Below are 19,280 nucleotides of genomic sequence, written 5' to 3' on the forward strand. Positions count from 1 at the left end.
GGAGATCCAACCAGTCCATTCTAAAGGAGATTGGTCCTGGGATTTCTTTGGAAGGACTGACGCTAAAGCTGAAACTCCAATACTTTGGCCACTTCATGGGAAGAGTTGACTCATTGGAAAAGACTCTGATGCTGGGAGGGATTGGGGGCAGGAGGAGAACAGGACAACAGAGGATGAGATGGCTTGATGGCATCACCGACTCGAGGGACATGAGTTTGAGTGAATTCTGGGAGTTGTTGATGGACAGGGAGGCCTGGCGTGCTGTGATTCATGGGGTCACAAAGAGTCAGACACGACTGAGCGACTGAACTGAACTGAACTGATGTTGGCGGGCAGGGAGACGGTGGGGCACAGCAGGGCCTTGATTAGGATTGGGCAAGGATTGTGATGTAACAGTTTAGAATTGGTGGAAAGAGTAAGGTGAGGATTCCTAAGGCCAGATGTCTGTGTTTTCTAGTGAAGAGTTTGTAGGTGTTCAAAATACATCATCCTAAAGTATGACATTTTGGCATATTGATTATTCAAGGTACTTGAAAGACAGCCAATGCAAAAATAACACTCTGACCCCACTTTGATGCCTAGGAAGCCAGGGATAAATCTGCCATGTGAAAGGTAGCTTTCCTATACCAGGGCAGTAGAAGGCATCCTTATCACTGATGACAGGGAACCGAGGGCCAAGGAGACCGTATAAACAAACCTTGCTACTCCTTCACCAGTTCTCCACCCCAAGCCCAAACCCCTTGTTCAATCAACTTTCACAGAGTTACTGTTTCTTTGTCTAAATAAATTCCCTTCTCTGGTCACTTTGAGTCTCATTTTTGTGGGGCTCCTGCATGAATGTAAGTAACTGAATTTGTTTTGCTCCTGTTCACCTGCTTAAAAAAAAAAAAAAAATTTACAGGAGGGTCTCAACCAGGAACATAGAAATGTAGAGAAAAAAATTATTTTTCCTCCCTATAAGTTTAGAGGCCTTTCTGGAAGTAATGGAATGAAGAATTAAGTTATGTGCTTGAACAAATGGGAGGAAATGGGAGGAAATGAAGAAAGGGAGGACAATGAAGAAAATGGGATGGTGAGGTCCTGTGACTATGGTCTGGAAGCTGTGCCTGGGAGTGAAGATGGGATAGGTAATTCCTGCACTTGGGATCCACCAGCAGACAAAGGGACAATAATCCTTGCATTTGTAGAGTTTATGCTCTAGAAATTTCAACCAACTTCAGATTGTGAACAAAACCCAATAGTTTAAATTGTGTGGTGGTTACTGATTTATTCTTTCACAGTTCAGATTTAGAATTGGGCGGACACCATTTCTTCTTTTTTAATTAATTTTTGTTGGAGTAGGTACTTTACAATACTGTGTTAGCTCCTACTGTACAGCAAAGTGAATCAGCTGGACGCGTATGTACATCCCTTCTTTTTTGGATTTCCTCCCATTTACGTCAACTCCTCTCAGAGCACGGAGAAGAGTTCCCTGAGCTAGACAAGTAGGTTCTCATTGTTTAATCTATTTATTCATAGCATCAATAGCGCATATATGTCCATCCCAATCATTAGGTCACTCAACAAACGTTTATGGACTCTTCCGAAAGCTTGACCTTGGACTAGGTGTGATGGAGAAATTGTCCTCAAAAACGTCATTGTCTAGTGGGTGACCCCAACTTACGGATAGATGCCTATGAAAATAAGCTAGTAAGTGAGGCCTAAGAGTTATCTGATAAAGTTAGTATTTGTTGTAGGATGGTGTTCTGCTTCGAAAAGTACTCACTTACAATGGCAACTCATGAAAGGAAGTGAATGAATTGGAAAGTACATCCACCGCTGACTTATAACCTGGTTTAAGATGGATAAATCTGTTTCGCAAGGCCTGGGCCTTTGAATAAGACCCAGGGTCGTTGCACTTACTTGTTCTTTTGAGTAAGCTTGAGGAAATTGCTGCCCTGTCTCCTCTTCCATTTCCCCACCCTGCTCTGTTATCCTGCTGCTGCTGCTGCTGCTAAGTCACTTCAGTCGTGTCCGACTCTGTGCGACCCCATAGACGGCAGCCCACCAGGCTCCTGTTATTCTGCAGGTGGTTTTAACTCCTAAAGGAGTTAAAAGGACTTCTACAGCCTCACAGACAGAGCAATAGGTGGCGTGACGAGCCCACCAGCCAGCCTAGAGCGACAGTAGGTGGGAGCTGAGCCTAATTAAAGAGTAAGGGCAAATCCTGCCGAAGGGGATTCACATCACCCTGAGGGGGAATGTGCAGACCTGCTCCACCAAAGGAAGGTCTGTAGTCCTCATTCTGCCTGCTTGTGATCAGCTTCTTAGTCCCGATCAAGCATTAAGAAAATGTCAAAGGGCACTGGGATCTCCCAGTAGATCAGGAAGGCTGTCTTGGTAGATGGAAGCCGCTGCACACCTCTCTGCTTCACCAGGGACTTGACCATTTGCCATCTTTCCTTCTTTTTCAGAAATCTCCCCCCTGCCGGGAGATGTCAAAATATAAGACAAGTAAAGGTATTATAGGTTTTGATTTTACATAAAAGTTTATGCAGTAATTACTTTACCAGGAATAATTCATCTAGAGAATAAAGAGAAAACAACCCTTTTGGTTTTAAATATTGGTCACCAGGCTATCATTAAGATACATTTAATGCTTATGCATGTTGTTTAATGCAGTTCTTCCAAATGCCCTTCTAACTTCAAACATGTGTTTGTGCATATCATAAAACCTAAAATTAAAAAGACCCATGTTCATTACAATATTGAAACTGAAACTGATGTTAATGCCCGTACAGCTCTAACCCCTCATTTTCAGATGACTGAACAAAGGCGAACACATAGATCTATTTAATCCAAGTCGTCAAGCATGTTAGAGCTCAAACCCAAGTCAAATTTAGAGATCTTTGCCCAATATGTACTTTCCTGACTTTCCTAAGGAATTTTTCTTCTAAGGAGGCAGTGTGACAAAATAGATAGAACTGTTTTCTTTTTAAAATTGCTTTAACAAAGTAACAAAGGAATATGCAAAAATCTGTAAGGTAAAATACAAAAGCTCTAAGCTTCACTTTCCTCACTGCCAATTTATATTCTTACAGCCATTTTTTTCACATATGTATATAGCTTACCTGGTGGCTTAGTCAGTAGAGTCTACCTGCAATGCAAGAGACTGGGGTTTGACCACTGGGTTGGGAAGAGCCCCTGGAGAAGGGAATGGCAACCCACTCCAGTATTCTTGCCTGGAGAATCCCATGGACAGAGGAGAGTGGCAGGCTACAGCCCACGGGGTCCCAAAGAGTCAGTCACGACTGAGCGACTAAACTTATATAGTATATACAATACATGTATATTTATTTCATTTGTTTTTTGTTACCAAAATGGGATTATACTCATGTAATTTTTCCCCCAATAATATATCATAGGAATCTTTCCATATACAGACAACTGATTATTGCTTTATCCGCAGAGCATTCCATGTGGGCAGGCCATGACTTATTGTCAACATTCCCTCTGTAATGGAAAGTTAGATTGTCATCAGTTCTGGGCTAGTATAAAAAATGTTTCAGTGGTAATGCTTTTCATATATCCTTTAAGAGGGTTGCTACTATTTCCACAGAAGTGAAGTTGCTCCGTCGTGTGCGACTGTTGGCAATCCCATGGGCTGTAGCTGACCAGGCTCCTCTGTCCATGGGATTCTCCAGGCAAGGCTACAGAAGCAGCCCTGGCAATAACAGGGGTTGCCATGCTCTTCTCCAGGGGATCTTCCTAACCCAGGGATCCAACCCAGGTCTCCTGCCTTACCCTCTAAGCCACCAGGGAAGCCCAAATTTCTATAGGAGAAGAGAATTTCTGACACAAAGAGTTTTTCCATTGTAAATTTTGATTTAAAAAAAAGCCTACACCCAACAGCCGTGAACGTGAGAATTCTCTCCAACACTGTCAAGGCTAGCATTCGCACTGCTCTGTGTTTACAGGAAGTTCCTAAGAACTAAAATAAACCTAACAGGAGGAACTTACTGGACCATCTGAGAAAGACAGGGGTGTACTGGCTTGGGAGATCTATTACCGGGGATTTTAATGTCGCCAGACTGCACTCGCACCCTGCACCCCCGCACCCCACGGCCTTCCGCTTGAAACCCCTAGTTCAGCCCTTCTCCATGAGCCCACCCCTTGGTGGTTAAGAAAAAACATACTTCTGACTTCATCTCCTAATAGTCTCATAAGTTATGAGCAAAGAGGCTTCTTTCTCATAACTTCAGCTTGAAAAGCCTGAGGGAAGGTCCGGATTGGCGGACATAACAGCGCTCCCTACTTGGGCTGTCAGCTGGGGCCGGAAGCGCTGTGCTGGGGTCACCCGGAAGGACCTGCCGTGCCATGATCACTTCCGGAGATGGGTAAGTGTTGGGCACGCAGTACCATGTGTATGTCTGTGCATACGCTGGTTTTAAGGATTGGTCACCAGGCTATCATCAAGATACACTGAATGCTTCTGCATGTTTTTTAATGTACTTCTTCCAAACGTCATTCTAACTTCAAAATTGTGTTTGTGCATATCCCTGTATACAGATACGGACACATTTACACAGGATACACACATATCACGTGACTAAACTTAAGGGATGCCTTTAGTTAATTTATACCTGTTTGAGATCATGGTTCAGATTTTTACATGTAAAATAATTTTCAAGTTTAAACAACTGCCATGGACAGTATCTCTTAGCTCAGTGTCTGTTCCCTAAAGGTTTGCTGTAACAAGAACTGCTGATTCCTATCAAAATGCTTTTTATTCTATCTCCACAGAATGCGTGTGAGCTATAAAAAAAAATAAATAAATAAAATCCAAGTAATGGTAAAATTAGTCATAAACACCTTGCTATTTTGGGCCTTACTTCAGTTTCTTAAAACTTGTCTGACCAGGAGGAAATCCAGGTTTTAATAAGTGATTGTTCTGATACAGTTCATCAAAGTTTGTTAGTGTTTAATCCATGGACAGAGGAGCCTGGTGGGCTACAGTCCATGAGGTTGCAGAGTCAGACACGACTGAGTGACTAACACACTAATCCTACCATGTGCAAAATGGATAACTAGGGGAAAACAGCAGTATTGCACAAGAAACTCAGCTTGGTGCTCTCTGATAACCTAAAAGAGTAGGTTGGGGGAGGGGGAGGGAGGCTCAACAAGGATGGAATATATGCATACATACAACTGATTCCCATTTGGTGCTGGTGGTAAAAAAAAAAAAAAAAAACCCTCCTGCCAAGGCAGGAGATGTAAAAGATGTAGGTTTGACCCCTGAGTCGTAAAGATCTCCTGGAGGAGGCATGGCAACCCACGCCAATATTCTTTCCTGGAGAATCCCATGGACAGAGGATCCTGGTTGGTTACAGTCCATAGGGTTGAAAAGAGTTGGACACAACCAAAACGATTTAGTACGCATGCTCAAAACATTTTGAAGCAATTATCCTCCAATTAGAAATAAATAAATGTATCAGTGTCTAAACATTCAGTAAAGACTCACAAAATAGGAACATGGATGCATAGAGTCGTGATGGTTACATCTATTTTGGACCCCAGTTTGCTGACTGTTCCGACAGTGTAATTGCTGGATCTCCATGGAAGCATCCCCTTTGGTCTTATTGTCTATGCCTGAGGGAAGTCAGATAGGGCTGTGAACACAGTAGGGGCTCCAAATCCAGATTGTGTGGATTTACATTCTGGTTACGATTACTCATTTGCTATGTGACCTTGACTAAAATATTTAACTTGCACCTCACTTTCCCAATCTGTAAAATGGCAATAAGAATATTATCTCCCCTATAGATATTGATTGTGAGGACTGAAAGGGTTAACATATGTATACTACCAAGTACATTTTAAGTAAGAAACTGGCACTTGTTATTATCATTATTATTATTTACAGCAAGCTTAAGTCACAATTTCTTGAGGCATAAAATTGAGCTGTAAATTATTTACCTACAGAGGTATTGTTAAGATTGGTGAGATGGTCTTTGTGAATTTCATTATAAGCTATTATTTAAAAAAAGACACTAATTGAATGTTAATTGAACCATGTCTCTAGTATTTTTCTAAGACTTCCTGTGTGTTGCTTCAGTCACTTCTCCCTATGACGACCCTATGATCCTATTTTAAATGGAAGCACAGAAAGTTTAGCTTACTTGCCTAATGTCAAGTTATTAAATGGTAGAACTGGAGTTTGAACCCAGATGTCTAACTCCAGACACCTTAACCCACCTCACTGTGATGCCTCCACATAAAAACACAGCTAAGGGTGCAGTCCTAAACAAAGGCATTCCAGTGATGTCTGCAGTTGCCTAGGCAACCTCCAGATGCCCTCATCCAGGACCACAGAGGAGCAGGGGGCAGAGATGAGCAGCCTGACTTTGTCCGGTGATGCTGCCTCCTGCTAACTGTGCCGCCTTGAGTCGGTTGTATAAGCCTTCCTCCAGATGACCCTCACAAACCCACACATTGAGTATGATTCACCTTCCAAGATTCCTTCACACAACACTGGGCACTTAATAGAATGAGGCACAGAGATGGCTCTGCTGCACGGTAGGCAGGACGGCCGTGAGGGGCAGAGGAGAGGAAACAAGAGTGCCGGGGCTATGGAGGGGAGGAGGGACAAGGCTGGCCCTCGGTCAGCTGAGGTTTTGTTTCATTAAATCCATTTAAGAAGCCTACTAGGATGAGTGGATTGCTCTGAAACTACAAATGGAGGAACAGGTACCTCTAAAAACAAATGCACAGTTTTCAGATTGGAATAGCTTTAAATCCACACATGTATTTGGGAGAGACTTTTTACCATAAGGCACCCTGGCAACTCACTCCAGTGCTCTTGCCTGGAGAATCCCATGGACAATGGAGCCTGATGGGCTACCAGCGGGAGTCCAGAGGGTCCAAAGAATCGAACACGAAGCAGCGACTAAGCACACACGTTATGTCTTACCATAAACAACACTCTAAAATTGCTTTTCAAAGCAAATGGGTTATATGTGTCCAACAGGAAAAGACAGAAAGAAACTCTGTTCCTTAATAGCTTGTTGCCATCCATGACGGGGGCCTGCAGCGTGCGGGTCCTCCCTCTGCACTTCTGCTGTCAGCTTCCCCACACTTAGCCCGGTCACCCCAGCTCAGTCTCTTCCCACCAAGCCTCTTTCGGGGGACCAGGCTGTCTTGGAGCCCCGCCTCTGATGTGCCAGGGGTCCCATGTGGCACCACAACAACTTCAGTAACCCTGATGGACTGCTGCCCACACCTGCGGGGCCAACAGCCAGCAAGGTAAGACCCCCCTCAGCATTCTCCACCAGTCCTTTCTCCCCTACAGTGGCCCTCTTCCCTCCTTATCTGAACCTAAGAAGGGATGGTAGTATTTTTCAAACATCTCTTTCCCCGGTTTCTACCAACATTCGGCCCTTCAGATTTCAACAGAAGCATTCAATCTGTTCTAAGATAGTGAACTACCTATAGGAATTTATAGGTATATTTGAAAGTAAAAAGTGGTTTATACCACTTCATCTTATGAATGTAGAGTTCCTGGCTTAGTGTTTCTTTGTATTTTATTTTTAAATAGGTGACGGCAAAATCCAAGAGGCTCAAAGAGTGTACGTAAGAGACATGCACGTTCTCACCACGTGCTGGATGAGAGAGGTCTCTTCCCGAGAGGGTCTCAAGGGTTTCAGTTTCTCAAATACCAGTCTAAACTTATTTGATATTTATAAAAGCAAGTAACTAATGTATTCCCACTCTCAAAGAGAGGAGAATTAACTGTGCTCTGCCTTTTCAAGGGATAACGGTCAAAGAACTTGTCTATAAACCTTCAAATCCTCCTATATATACAATCTATTTTTATTAACACAAATTTAGTACAAAAATACTCTTCTTTTTAATTTGTTATACTTAAGATATTCTAGAAGTGAAGTGAAGTGAAATCACTCAGTCGTCTCCGACTTTTTGCGACGCCGTGGACTGTAGCCCACCAGGCTCCTCCGTCCGTGGGATTCTCCAGGCAAGAATACTGGAGTGGGTTGCCATTTCCTTCTCCAGGGGATCTTCCCGACCCAGGGATCGAACGCAGCTCTCCTGCAATGCAGGCAGACGCTTTAACCTCTGCGCCACCAGGGAAGCCCCATATATTCTAGAGGTGACTCCAAATCGACATGTCTAGAGTTCCCTTTGTTTTGTTTTGGTCACCCAGTATTTTCTTATGAGGATGGATATACCATAATTTATTCACACCTGCCTCCTACTGCTGGGCAATTAAGTTGCTTCTATTCTTCTGTTCCCCAGAATATTATCATTTCACACATGTACACACTACATGAAATAAGTTACTTGCAGGAGAATTGCTGGGTCCAAAGATCGGTGCATTTGTGACTCTGATATATACTGCAGGATTTTCCTTCATAGAGGATTGTCTGAGTTGTTCCCCCACAAGCAGTATATGGCAGGAAAAGCCTCATTTACATGAAAAGAAACTTCTCTCTGCCTCTCAGTTCAAAAGATCTGAAATTGCAGTCATTACCTTCTTCTGTAATGGCAATGGAGTAAAAATGCAAGATGATAAATGGCCTTCATGTATTTTTCTGTCAGAAGCAGAGCCTAGAGTTAGATCTATGCAAAGGAATCATCGTGAGGAGGCATAGATGAGTAAATTCCCCTGTGCTGGAGGAATTTGTACACCCAACGCATCACCAGCTCCCACAATCCTTCCGTGCTACCAGCTGTGAGAGCAGCACCATCACTCGGCAAAGATGGAATATGCGACCACGTGTCCTTCGTGCGTTTCAGAGATGTCTGTTTCATACCTGCCGTGTGCCTGGTGAGACACACCGCAGGCAGCTCAGAATGAATTTACTCATATCTACAGAACAAGGCCACAGTCAAGTCAAACCTCTCCACGGGTGATGGGAGCAGGACCTTTGCAGGATCCATAATGCAAAGACGTTGTGTTTTTGGATGCTGGCAGAATGAAACTGCTTTTTTTGTCTTTTCAGTCTTACGACACAGTGGTTCAGAGCATGGCCTTTGAATTCAAATCTTGCTTCTGTATATCTCAATTGGAGAAGAGAGTGGCAACCCACTCCAGTATTCTTGCCTGGAGAATCCCAGGACAGAGGAGCCTGGTGGGCTACAGTCTATGGGGTCGCAGAGTTGGACACGGCTAAGCAACTAACACACACACACACACATCGCAGTACTTCTGTTTCCTCATCTTATAAAATGCAAATAAATGTGTTAACTCTCTCATGGGTTATAAGATTGGTTATAACATGCTATTAAATAGAATAATATGTTAACTATTCTTAGAATGGTGATTTCAACATATGAAACTCACTAGTAATAGGTTTCTAATATTATAATTTACATTGTATTCTTTTATATCATTGTTCAGTACAGTTCAGTTCAGTCTCTCAGTTGTGTCTGACTCTTTGTGACCCCATGGACTGCAGCACGGCAGGCTTCCCTGTCCATCACCAACTCCAGGAGCTTGCTCAAACTCAGGTCCATCAAGTCGGTGATGCCATCCAACCATCTCATCCTCTGTCATCCCCTTCTCATCCTGCCTTCAATCTTTCCCAGAATATAATTCTAATAATTTAAATTATTAATATTATATTGATATATTACATTAATAATGTATTCTATTATATTACTAATTAATTATACTATTATTTACTATCATTACCCATTTTTGTTGTTCTTTGCTGCATAACAAATTACCCCAACAACCTTTGTTGTCTCAACTTCTACAGATCAGGAATCTGGGTATGGTTTAGCTGGGTGCTCTGCTTCAGGGTGTCTCTCAAGGCTAAAATTAGGGTGTTAGCTGGGGCTACAGTCATCTCAAGGTTCAGCGGGGCTGAGATGCATTTCCAGGCTCACTCACGTGCTTGTTGGCAGGATTCAGTTCCTTGTGACCTGTCCGAAGGCTGCTCATTTCTTTTCAGCATAGACTTTTCCAACATGGCAGCTAGCCTCACCAAAATGAGCAAGACAAGACAGCAAGAGAAAGAGAGCAGGACGCAGGACGCAGGCAAAAGTCTCAGCTTGTGTCCTTTTATCTCAGAACGAACATACTGGCTCTTCTGCCGCGCGTACTCATTGTAGCAAGTGACGGGGTCCAGCCCACACCTGAGTAGGGAGGGGCCTTAGGAGTCGTTTTAGGAGTAGTCTTCCACACTCGTTCTTCCCCGTGGTTTGTGCTTGGGAGATAAAGATAAAATAGAGACATTTGCAAGCACTATCATCTGAGTTAAAGACCATGCTGGTTACAGACTGTATTATAGTTTGACATGAAGATAAACGTCTTGTTTGCCTAATTTTCTTTACAGAAAAAAATAAAGGTTGCAATAACAATAAAACAGAGCACACTTGAGACTGATCCAGATAACCTGCAGCCTATGACACAGACGTCAGCGTAGCTGTAAATGACAACCACAAAATTTCACAAGCAGTCTCCATTCTCAAGAGCACCATGATTTGGTTAGTCGCTAGCACCAAGTGGGTGATCATTCCTGGGAGTAAGGAGAGAAAACATTTTATAAAAGTTAATAATGCTTTCAATCTGGGTAAATCAATGGCAACACGACTAAGTCAACTTTAGTGATTACTTGGCACTCTTTTGTCTTTTGGAAATCTGCTCAAGTTCAGAGAGCACCCGTGGATTCAGTAAGGAATGGATCAACTAATGCTTTTGATACAGTGAAAACTTCTGGAGAAAATAAGATAAAATTCCTACTTTCTTTCTTATACCAAAATGAAATTTTAAAGGTTTCTATTTCAATGGAAACAAAATAAATAAGCTCACAAGAGAAAATAATTTTTTAGCTTTGCAGTAGAGAATGCATTTCTGTGTGCTAACCAAACTTGGAAATCAGAAAATAAAAGAATCATTGGTTTTAATATGTAAAAGGTGAAAATTTCTTGTTAGTGAAAACTTGGTAAAATAAGGTCATAATGCTAAATGACATAAAACAAGCTGAAATGAATATTTGAAACATATATTATTGCCAAGTTGATAACTTCCTGTATATATAAACTCTTCAGTAATCAATAAGAAAAAGTGCCCAGAAGACCAAAATTATATTCCAATATATTCACTGAAGCATTATTTAAAACACAGAATATTAGAAATAACCATAAATAAGCTCTTGAATCAATAAGACTCATGAAAAATTTATAGTGCGTAAGTGCAATAGAATGTCATTTAGCCACTAAAAGGAATGAGGTAAAGCTCAATAAATAAATAATGAATGATCTCCAAGGCATATTGTTAATGTAAAACTAAGATGTAGAGCAGTGTGTGGAGTATGATGTCATTTGTGTTTAAAAAGTAATACAAAAGATACAGAAACACCTATAAACATGTAACTATATATCTATATATGCATAGATTGTTTCTGGTATGACACAAAGAAGCAGATAGCAATGATTTGCTTTTTTACTGTATACTTTTATGCTTTTTAAAAAATTATTTGTGTGTATCTCCTATTCAAAATACAAAAATCATTTCAGAAAACCTTTAAATATGATACCAGCAAAGACAATCAATAGTACAGGAAAGACCATCCAATATCAAAACTGCTTAGGTTGGCTTAGGCACCTTTCAAAGAACAGTGATTTAGATACAGAGTCTCATGTTTAGCTTTGTTGGAATTTGGTGGTGAATTCTGAAACAAATTAAATAAATAAAAGTCAGAAAAATTTGGTGGAATCATTTAACCTAATTTTGGTGCATTAGTTTTAATTTTTTTTTTTTTTTAAACTAACGTCTATTGCTCACCCAGCATGGGTCAGGCAGGGTGCTAAAGGATAAAACAAATGGAAGCTCAGTGCTCTTCATGGAGAATGTTTACGCTGGAGAGACCTGGCAGACAACGTCGTAACCAAAGGATTCAGGTCAACATCCCCAGTAAGAAGGCCTGTCAGCATTCTGCACCTCCTGATGCACGAGGAAGCACACACCACTTCTATAATAATACTGCCCAAAATACGTCTTGCTGTTGTTCAGTCACCAAGTCATGTCTTCGTGACCCCATGGACTGCAGCACACCAGGCCTCCCTGGCCCTCCCCATCTCCCAGTGTTTGCCCAAGTTCATGTTCACTGAAAAGACACAACCTCCATCTCAATCAAGAAAAGCTCAGAAAAATCCAGTTCGGAGGTTATTCTACAAAATAAAGATTCAGTATCTTTTTTCAAATGGTCAGAGTCATGAAAGACAAGCAGAAGCTGTCACAGTCTGACGTGCCTAAGCAGGCATGGTGACTAATGCAGTGTGTGGACCCTGGGTTGGATTATGGAAGAGAAACAGAGCATAAGCGTGGAAGCTGGGGAACTTCCAGTCCATCTGTAGGTGAGCTAATGATGTTGTGTTTAGTGAAGAGCATTAATTTCCTGGTTTTAGTAATTGTAGGGCCTTCCCCAGTGGCTCAGATGATAAAGGATCTGCCTGCCATGTAAAAGACCCAGGTTTGATCCCCGGGTCGGGAAGATCCCCTGGAGAAGGCAATGGCAACCCACTCCAGCACTCTTGCCCGGAAAACCCCATGGACAGAGGAGCCTGGTGGGCTACAGTCCATGGGGTCACAAAGAGTCAGATATGACTGAGCGACTAACACTTTCGCCTCACTGTGTTCACATCTGATGTTAGCATCTGAATAAACTGGGTGAAGGTTATACAAGAACGCTTCATACTATTTTTGAAACTTTTGTGTAAGTCTAAGATTATTTCAAATTTAAAAAAACCCACCTTTGGGGAATGCCATTCCTTACCCTAGATTTGGACAATTGGGAGCACTTTAATATTTATCAGAGCAACCTGGCTGTTTCTCTCACTGGGAAAATTCAGCTTTGCTTATTTTATGGCAAATAGGCTGAGACCAATTTATGAAAAGAAATGCTTCAACTTTAGTAAGAGCTTCCCTGGTGGCTCAGAGGGGTAAAGAATCCACCTGTAATGTGGGAGACCTGGGTTTGACCCCTGGGTTTGGACGATCCCCTGGAGAAGGGAAAGGCTGCCCACTCCAGCACTCTGGTTCATTTCCTCATGTAATGTTTGATGTATTAGAGAGCTTCATCGAATAACTAGCAGAACCTGGAAATACACCCAGAAACAAACACTTCTAAGACAAAAGACTAATGTAGAGAGAAAAACTGTTAATGTGTATTGTTTCCATATCCCCAGATCTCTCTCTCTCTCTTAGATGACAACTGGCTACAATCTCACTGCAATCCCTGGCCAGTTTACAACAACACGGAAGGGCCAGCCCTGGAGACCAAGGATAAGATTCACAGGTGGTACAGAAAAGTGAAGTCTCCAGAGTTATTGTCTAGGGTAAAACACAATATTAAAAGTTGACTCCTCCAGAACTGTAAACCCTTCTAGAATCTAAGAGCTCCTAGAGAATATGAAAAAATATGAAGACTCTGTGATTTTGATCACATATTAGATTGGTTCAAAAGTAATTGCTGTTTTGCATTGCTGAAATTTGCTGTTTCATATTGGAATACAGTCTTAAATAAATGTGGTTATGTTATATATCATTTTAATGCACATTTCTCACTTTTTTTTTTTTTTTTTTTTTTGCTAATGACATTATTTGCTGTTTATTTTATATTTGCTTTAGCCTAGGGAAATGGTGTTAGATAAAAAGCAAATTCGAATGATTTTCTTATTCAAGTTCAAACTGGGTCATAAAGCAGTGGAAACAATTTGCAACATCAACAATGCATTTAGTCCAGGAACTGCTAATGAGAGTACAGTGCAGTGGTGTTTCAAGAAGTTTTGCAAAAGAGACAAGAGCCTTGAAATGAGGAGCACAGTGGCCTGCCATTGGAGGCTGACAATGACCAGTTGAGCAGGTCATCAAAGCTGATCGTCTTACAACTACAGGAGAAGCTTCCCCAGAACTCAGCATCAACCATTCTATGGTCATTTGGCATTTGAAACAAATCGGAAAGGTGAAAAAGCTCAGTAAGTGGGTGCTTCACGCTGCTGCTGCTGCTGCTGCTGCTAAGTCGCTTCAGTCATGTCCGACTCTGTGTGACCCTATAGACGCCAGCCCACCAGGCTCCCCTGTCCCTGGGATTCTCCAGGCAAGAACACTGGAGTGGGTTGCCATTTCCTTCTCCAATGCATGAAAGTGGAAAGTGAAAAGTGAAAGCAAAGTTGCTCAGTCACATCTGACTTCTTCGTGACCCCATGGACCACATGCAGCCTACCAGGCTCCTCCATCCATGGGATTTTCCAGGCAAGAGTACTGGGGTGGGTTGCCATTGCCTTCTCCAGGGTACTTCATGAGTCAAAAGCAAATTTAAAAAGTCCTCATTTTGAATGATGTCTTCTCTTAGTCTGTGCAACAACAGTGAACCATTCCTCAATCAAATTGTGACATGTGATGAAACATGAACTTTATACCACAACTGGCAATAACCAGCTCAGTGGTTGGACTGAGAAGAAGCTCCAAAGCACTTCTCAAAGCCAAGCTTACACCAGCAAAGGTTGTGGTCACTGTTTGGTGGTCTGCTGCTGGTCTGACCCACTACAACCTTCTGAATCCCAGTGAAACCATTACATCTGAGAAGAATGCTCAGCAAGTCAGTGAGATGAATCAAAAACTGCCAAGTCTGCAGGCAGTATTGCTCAACAGAAAGGGACAAATTCTTTTCCACAACAACACCCAACTGCATGCCTCATAGCCAATGCTTCAAAGGTGAACAAATTGTATTACAAAGTTTTGCTCATCCACCATATTCATCAGAAGTGAAAGCATTAATCTCTCAGTCATGTCTGACTCCTTGTGACCCCATGGACTGTAGCCTGCCAGGCTCCGCTGTCCATGGGATTTCCCAAGCAAGAATAATGGAGTGGGTTGCCATTTCCTTCTCTGCGGGATCTTTCTGACCCAGGGATGGAACACGGTCTCTTGTCCTGCAGGCAGACTCTACCACTGATCCACCTGAACTCTGGCCAATTGACTACCATTTCTTCAAGCATCTCCACAATTTTTTGCAGGGAAAATGCTTCCACAAACAACAGGAGGCAGAAAATGCTTTCCAAAAGTTCGTCGAATCCTGAACCACGGATTTTTACGCTATAGGAATAAACATTTCTCGCTGACAAACATGTGTTGATTGTAGTGGTTCCTATTTTGATTACTAAAGATGTGTTTGAGTCTAGTTGTAATGATTTAAAACTCACAGTCTGAAACCGTGGTTACTTTTTTACCAACCTAACTCATTGGAAAAGACCTTGATGCTGGGAGGGATTGGGGGCAGGAGGAGAAGGGGATGACAGAGGATGAGATGGCTGGATGGCATCACTGACTCGATGGACATGAGTTTAAACTCCGGAAGTTGGTGATGGACAGGGAGGCCTGGCGTGTTGCAGTTCATGGGGTCTCAAAGAGTCGGACATGACTGAGCGACTGAACTGAACTGAACTGAACTGAACATTGTGGAGAAAAATAACCTGTATCAAAGGGCTTAAGAATGAAATACAAGACAATATATTAGAGTTCCACCTCAAATAAATGGAATGTAGCTCACCAGAACCCTTATTAGCATTTTCCCTTTCCAGTTTCTTCCTATAGGAGAATGACCACAAGAGAACACAATGGGAGGGTTAAGAAGAGAGAAAAGGTATCTGGGACTCGCACAGCACAAACCACTCACGACCCTTCTGGGTCCATCCCTGTCTGCACCAGGCTTCCGGCCCCCACCCCGGACCCGCCCTGCTAACCCCCACCCCCGCCCCAGCCTCCTTGTTTTCCGCAGGCACCACCGGGGAGCTCCAGCAGCATCCTAGGACTCCTCCTCTTCCCTCTTCCTGGATCGCTCTTCCCTTTCTTACGCACAGGCTTGCATCTCTCACTTCAGCTCTCTGCTCAAACAACACTGTCCCCCAGGTCTTCCTTGACCACCTAGTGTCAGCAACCAGCTCGCTCTCACCCCACAGTCCCTACTTCTCTTCCTCAGCTCTGTTTTCCTGCAGAGCTCACTTAACGTCTGTGCATTTAGGTGTATTTGTTGACAGTCTATCCCCCACGTCTCTAGAAAGTCATCCCCTTGAGAGCAGAAACACTATTTTTGTCACTGCTGTATCTCAGGGCTTGAAAGCTGTAACATACAGTAAATGCTCAGTTATTGTTTGTTGAGCGAATGGATGGACACTGTTCTTTGGTTATCTCAGTAACCTATACTATACTCAGTAACCTATACTCTGAGGTTCCTATGCTTAGGACAATCTCATTTCTCTACTAAGGCACTTAGTACATTTTGTCCCATGAGTGTTACTCTATACAAGGATTATGTTCCCCTGATGGACTCTAAGATTTCTTAAGGCAGAACCTATTCATCATTATGGGCATGGTCTAGTAAATACTGAAAGAATATGTTAAACCTTAATGATCCAATGCCTCAAAACATGGCAAGAACCAAAATCCCCCAAACAAGAGTCGATCCATTCATTATTCTGTGAAAGTGGAAGTGTTAGTTGCTCAATCGTGTCTGATTCTTTGTGACCCCATGGACTGTAGCCCACCAGGCTTCTCTGTCCATGGGATTCTCCGGGCAAGAATGCTGGAGTGGGTTGCTATTTCCTCTGCCAAGGGATCTTCCCAACCTAAGGATCAATCCTGGGTCTCCCGCATTGCAGGCAGATTCTTTATCATCTGAACTATCAGGGAAGTACGATTATACTGTAGTTCCTCCTCGTTCATGAGAATATGTTCCAAGATCCCCAGCAGATGCTTGAAACCACAGTTAAACCTAACTCTACACACACACACACACACACACACACACACACACACACATATATATTTTTTCTATACTAATGGACAGGGAGCATATACAGGGTAGATATACGGGGCAAAAGAATGGTTTGCATCCCTGACAGGACCCAGCAGGAGGGCACAGGAGGGCATGGGATTTCTTCCCATTACTCAGAGCAGCCAGGAGGCATGTACTTCAAAACGTATGAATCGTTTATTTCTGGAATTTTCCATTTAATACTTTGTGCTTCATGTGACTAAGAGTAACTGAAACTGCAGGTAAGGAGGGACTACTATGTTTTGTTTGCTGAGGCAAAAACAATATCTATTATACCTTACAAATGTTTCGACAAGGGGACAACTAAAAGGGTGATTTCTTTTTTCAGTCTTCCTCTCGCTATGAAATCCAATTACCTGAAATAATGCATTTTTTTTTTTTAACATTCTGACCTAGCGGAGACAAAGGCTCATTGGGAAAAAAAAAGAAATGAATCTTACTTTCATTAAATCAGGGAAATGAAACAAAGCATACAAATGAGCACAAGCATATTAAAGATTTTCAATTGAAAATAATATCCGTCTCCTTTGGGTGCATCGCTTGTCAGGGTAGTGTGTGTTACGATTTTTAGTTTCCTGTAAAATTTGTGACTGTATTTCTACTGATTTATACAGCCATGAGCATGATAGATACAGCCACCACTGGGTACTTGAATGAGGCCTTTCTGACCCCAAAATGGACAGAGCAAGGAAAATCAGACCAGAGCTAAGAGAGCCCTGCAGCAGAAAGTCTGGATAAGCAGCTGATGCCTCGAGGAGTCCCACAGAAGGACAAATGAAGCCATCTGGGGGAACAGAGCTTCAGAAACCCAAACGAAGATGAATGTTTCTGGGCTTACTGCTGAGATGGGCAGGGCACACAAGCAAGACGTTCAGACTCAGCATTCAGGAACAGAACTTCTGTCCCTGAGAGGATTGTTTCGTTTTTTAAACTGTACAGCAAGGCATCAATCACAGAGAAGATTAGTCTGCAGCTTGGTAATCCACCCAGTGCCCCAGGCCTGGACAAACAAGGCATTTGCACATCGGCAGTGAGGTGCAGCAAAGCAAGAGCCAATCTCCTAACAATTGCACCTAACAGCAGACTTGACTTGATGTCTCAAGGCCTCTAAGTGAGAAGAGGGCTTGGTCTCAGGGGAGAGGAGGCTGTAAGAGGTAGCCGGTGTGGAGCTGGCAATCTATCCTTCCATGAGGGAGCAGAGAAAAGCCAGGCTGGGCTGAAGGTCTTCCTCCTCGTCTCCATGCATCTTTCCACCACAGAGATTATTTTAGGCTTTGAGGCATTTCATTTATCTTGAATACCAAGAATCTTTGTGACTGTCTTTGGGGGGTGGGGGATAGGACAGGAGCCTGGATGCTGGAATTCTCTTTCCTAGCATTTGGTTTCTTCATTTTTAATGGTAAGCATTAGAGTCCAAATGGAGAACCCGCTAATTCAGGAAATGAAAGATTTGGGGCGGAATTATTTAGATAGACTGTGCTTTTAGATAATTATACAAGGCTGTGCTCTACTTAAGCGTTGCCCACACAGACTATGTAATGTCATCTGCTATGAGAAAACTGTCCCTTCTCCCACAACAGGGTGATTACAGAGTTCTGGAAATAAACTCTGTATCAATGTGAGGAAGGGGGAGGAAGCAAAAGGAAAGCCGAGACATTGAGACCAGTTGCAAACGTAAGATTACAGGCATGCATTTTTTTTTTTTTAAATAAAGGGGCTATTTGCAGTTCATGGGGTCACAAAGAGTCAGACACGACTGAGCGAATGAACTGAACTGATGATGATGAATAAAGTTATCTGCAGATGTGGACCTAGCTAGAATTCTGTTTCTGATTCAGGAGCAACTGAAGTACGAAATCCTCTAATCCTGTTAGAAGATTTCAAAAACAGAGTATCAAAATCAAGGTAAAGGTGAAGGAAAACCTGGCGGGGAAAAAACCCCAAACCAAAAGCAAGCCAGAAAACAAAACAAACAAACAAAGCAATAGCAGCAAAGGAGACGAGGCAGAGAGCTTCTAGGAGAGTGGACTGAGGGGTAGATGAGGCCGTGACAGGGCAAGGGCCCTGCTGAGCCAGCCGCGGAGCAGATTGCCCGGAACCGGGCGGAGCTCAGCTCACACGGACCATGATGCCATAGCCTGTGGGTGAGACAAACTGGCCGGTGCTGCTCTGAGCACCCCCTCACTCCACAGCACCCCCAAACTGTGTGGGAAGCCGTGCCGGGGTCCTGGGTTAGCATGCACCAAAGTTGAGTGGAAATCTTATGCGCCCTCATAATGATAACAAAGATTATAAGAACCATTTTCTGCTCGAAATTATAAGCAAGAAGAATTTACTGCAACTATTTCCATTTTTTTCCTTTTGTCTTTCATAATACCTGAATCTTTTTCTGTCTTTCTCAAAGCATGTTAGAGGAAATAAGACAGAGGTGATTATCCATAGAAA

The sequence above is a fragment of the Budorcas taxicolor genome, chromosome 14 (genome assembly GCF_023091745.1).
Source record: "Budorcas taxicolor isolate Tak-1 chromosome 14, Takin1.1, whole genome shotgun sequence".
Taxonomy (NCBI): Eukaryota; Metazoa; Chordata; class Mammalia; order Artiodactyla; family Bovidae; genus Budorcas; species Budorcas taxicolor.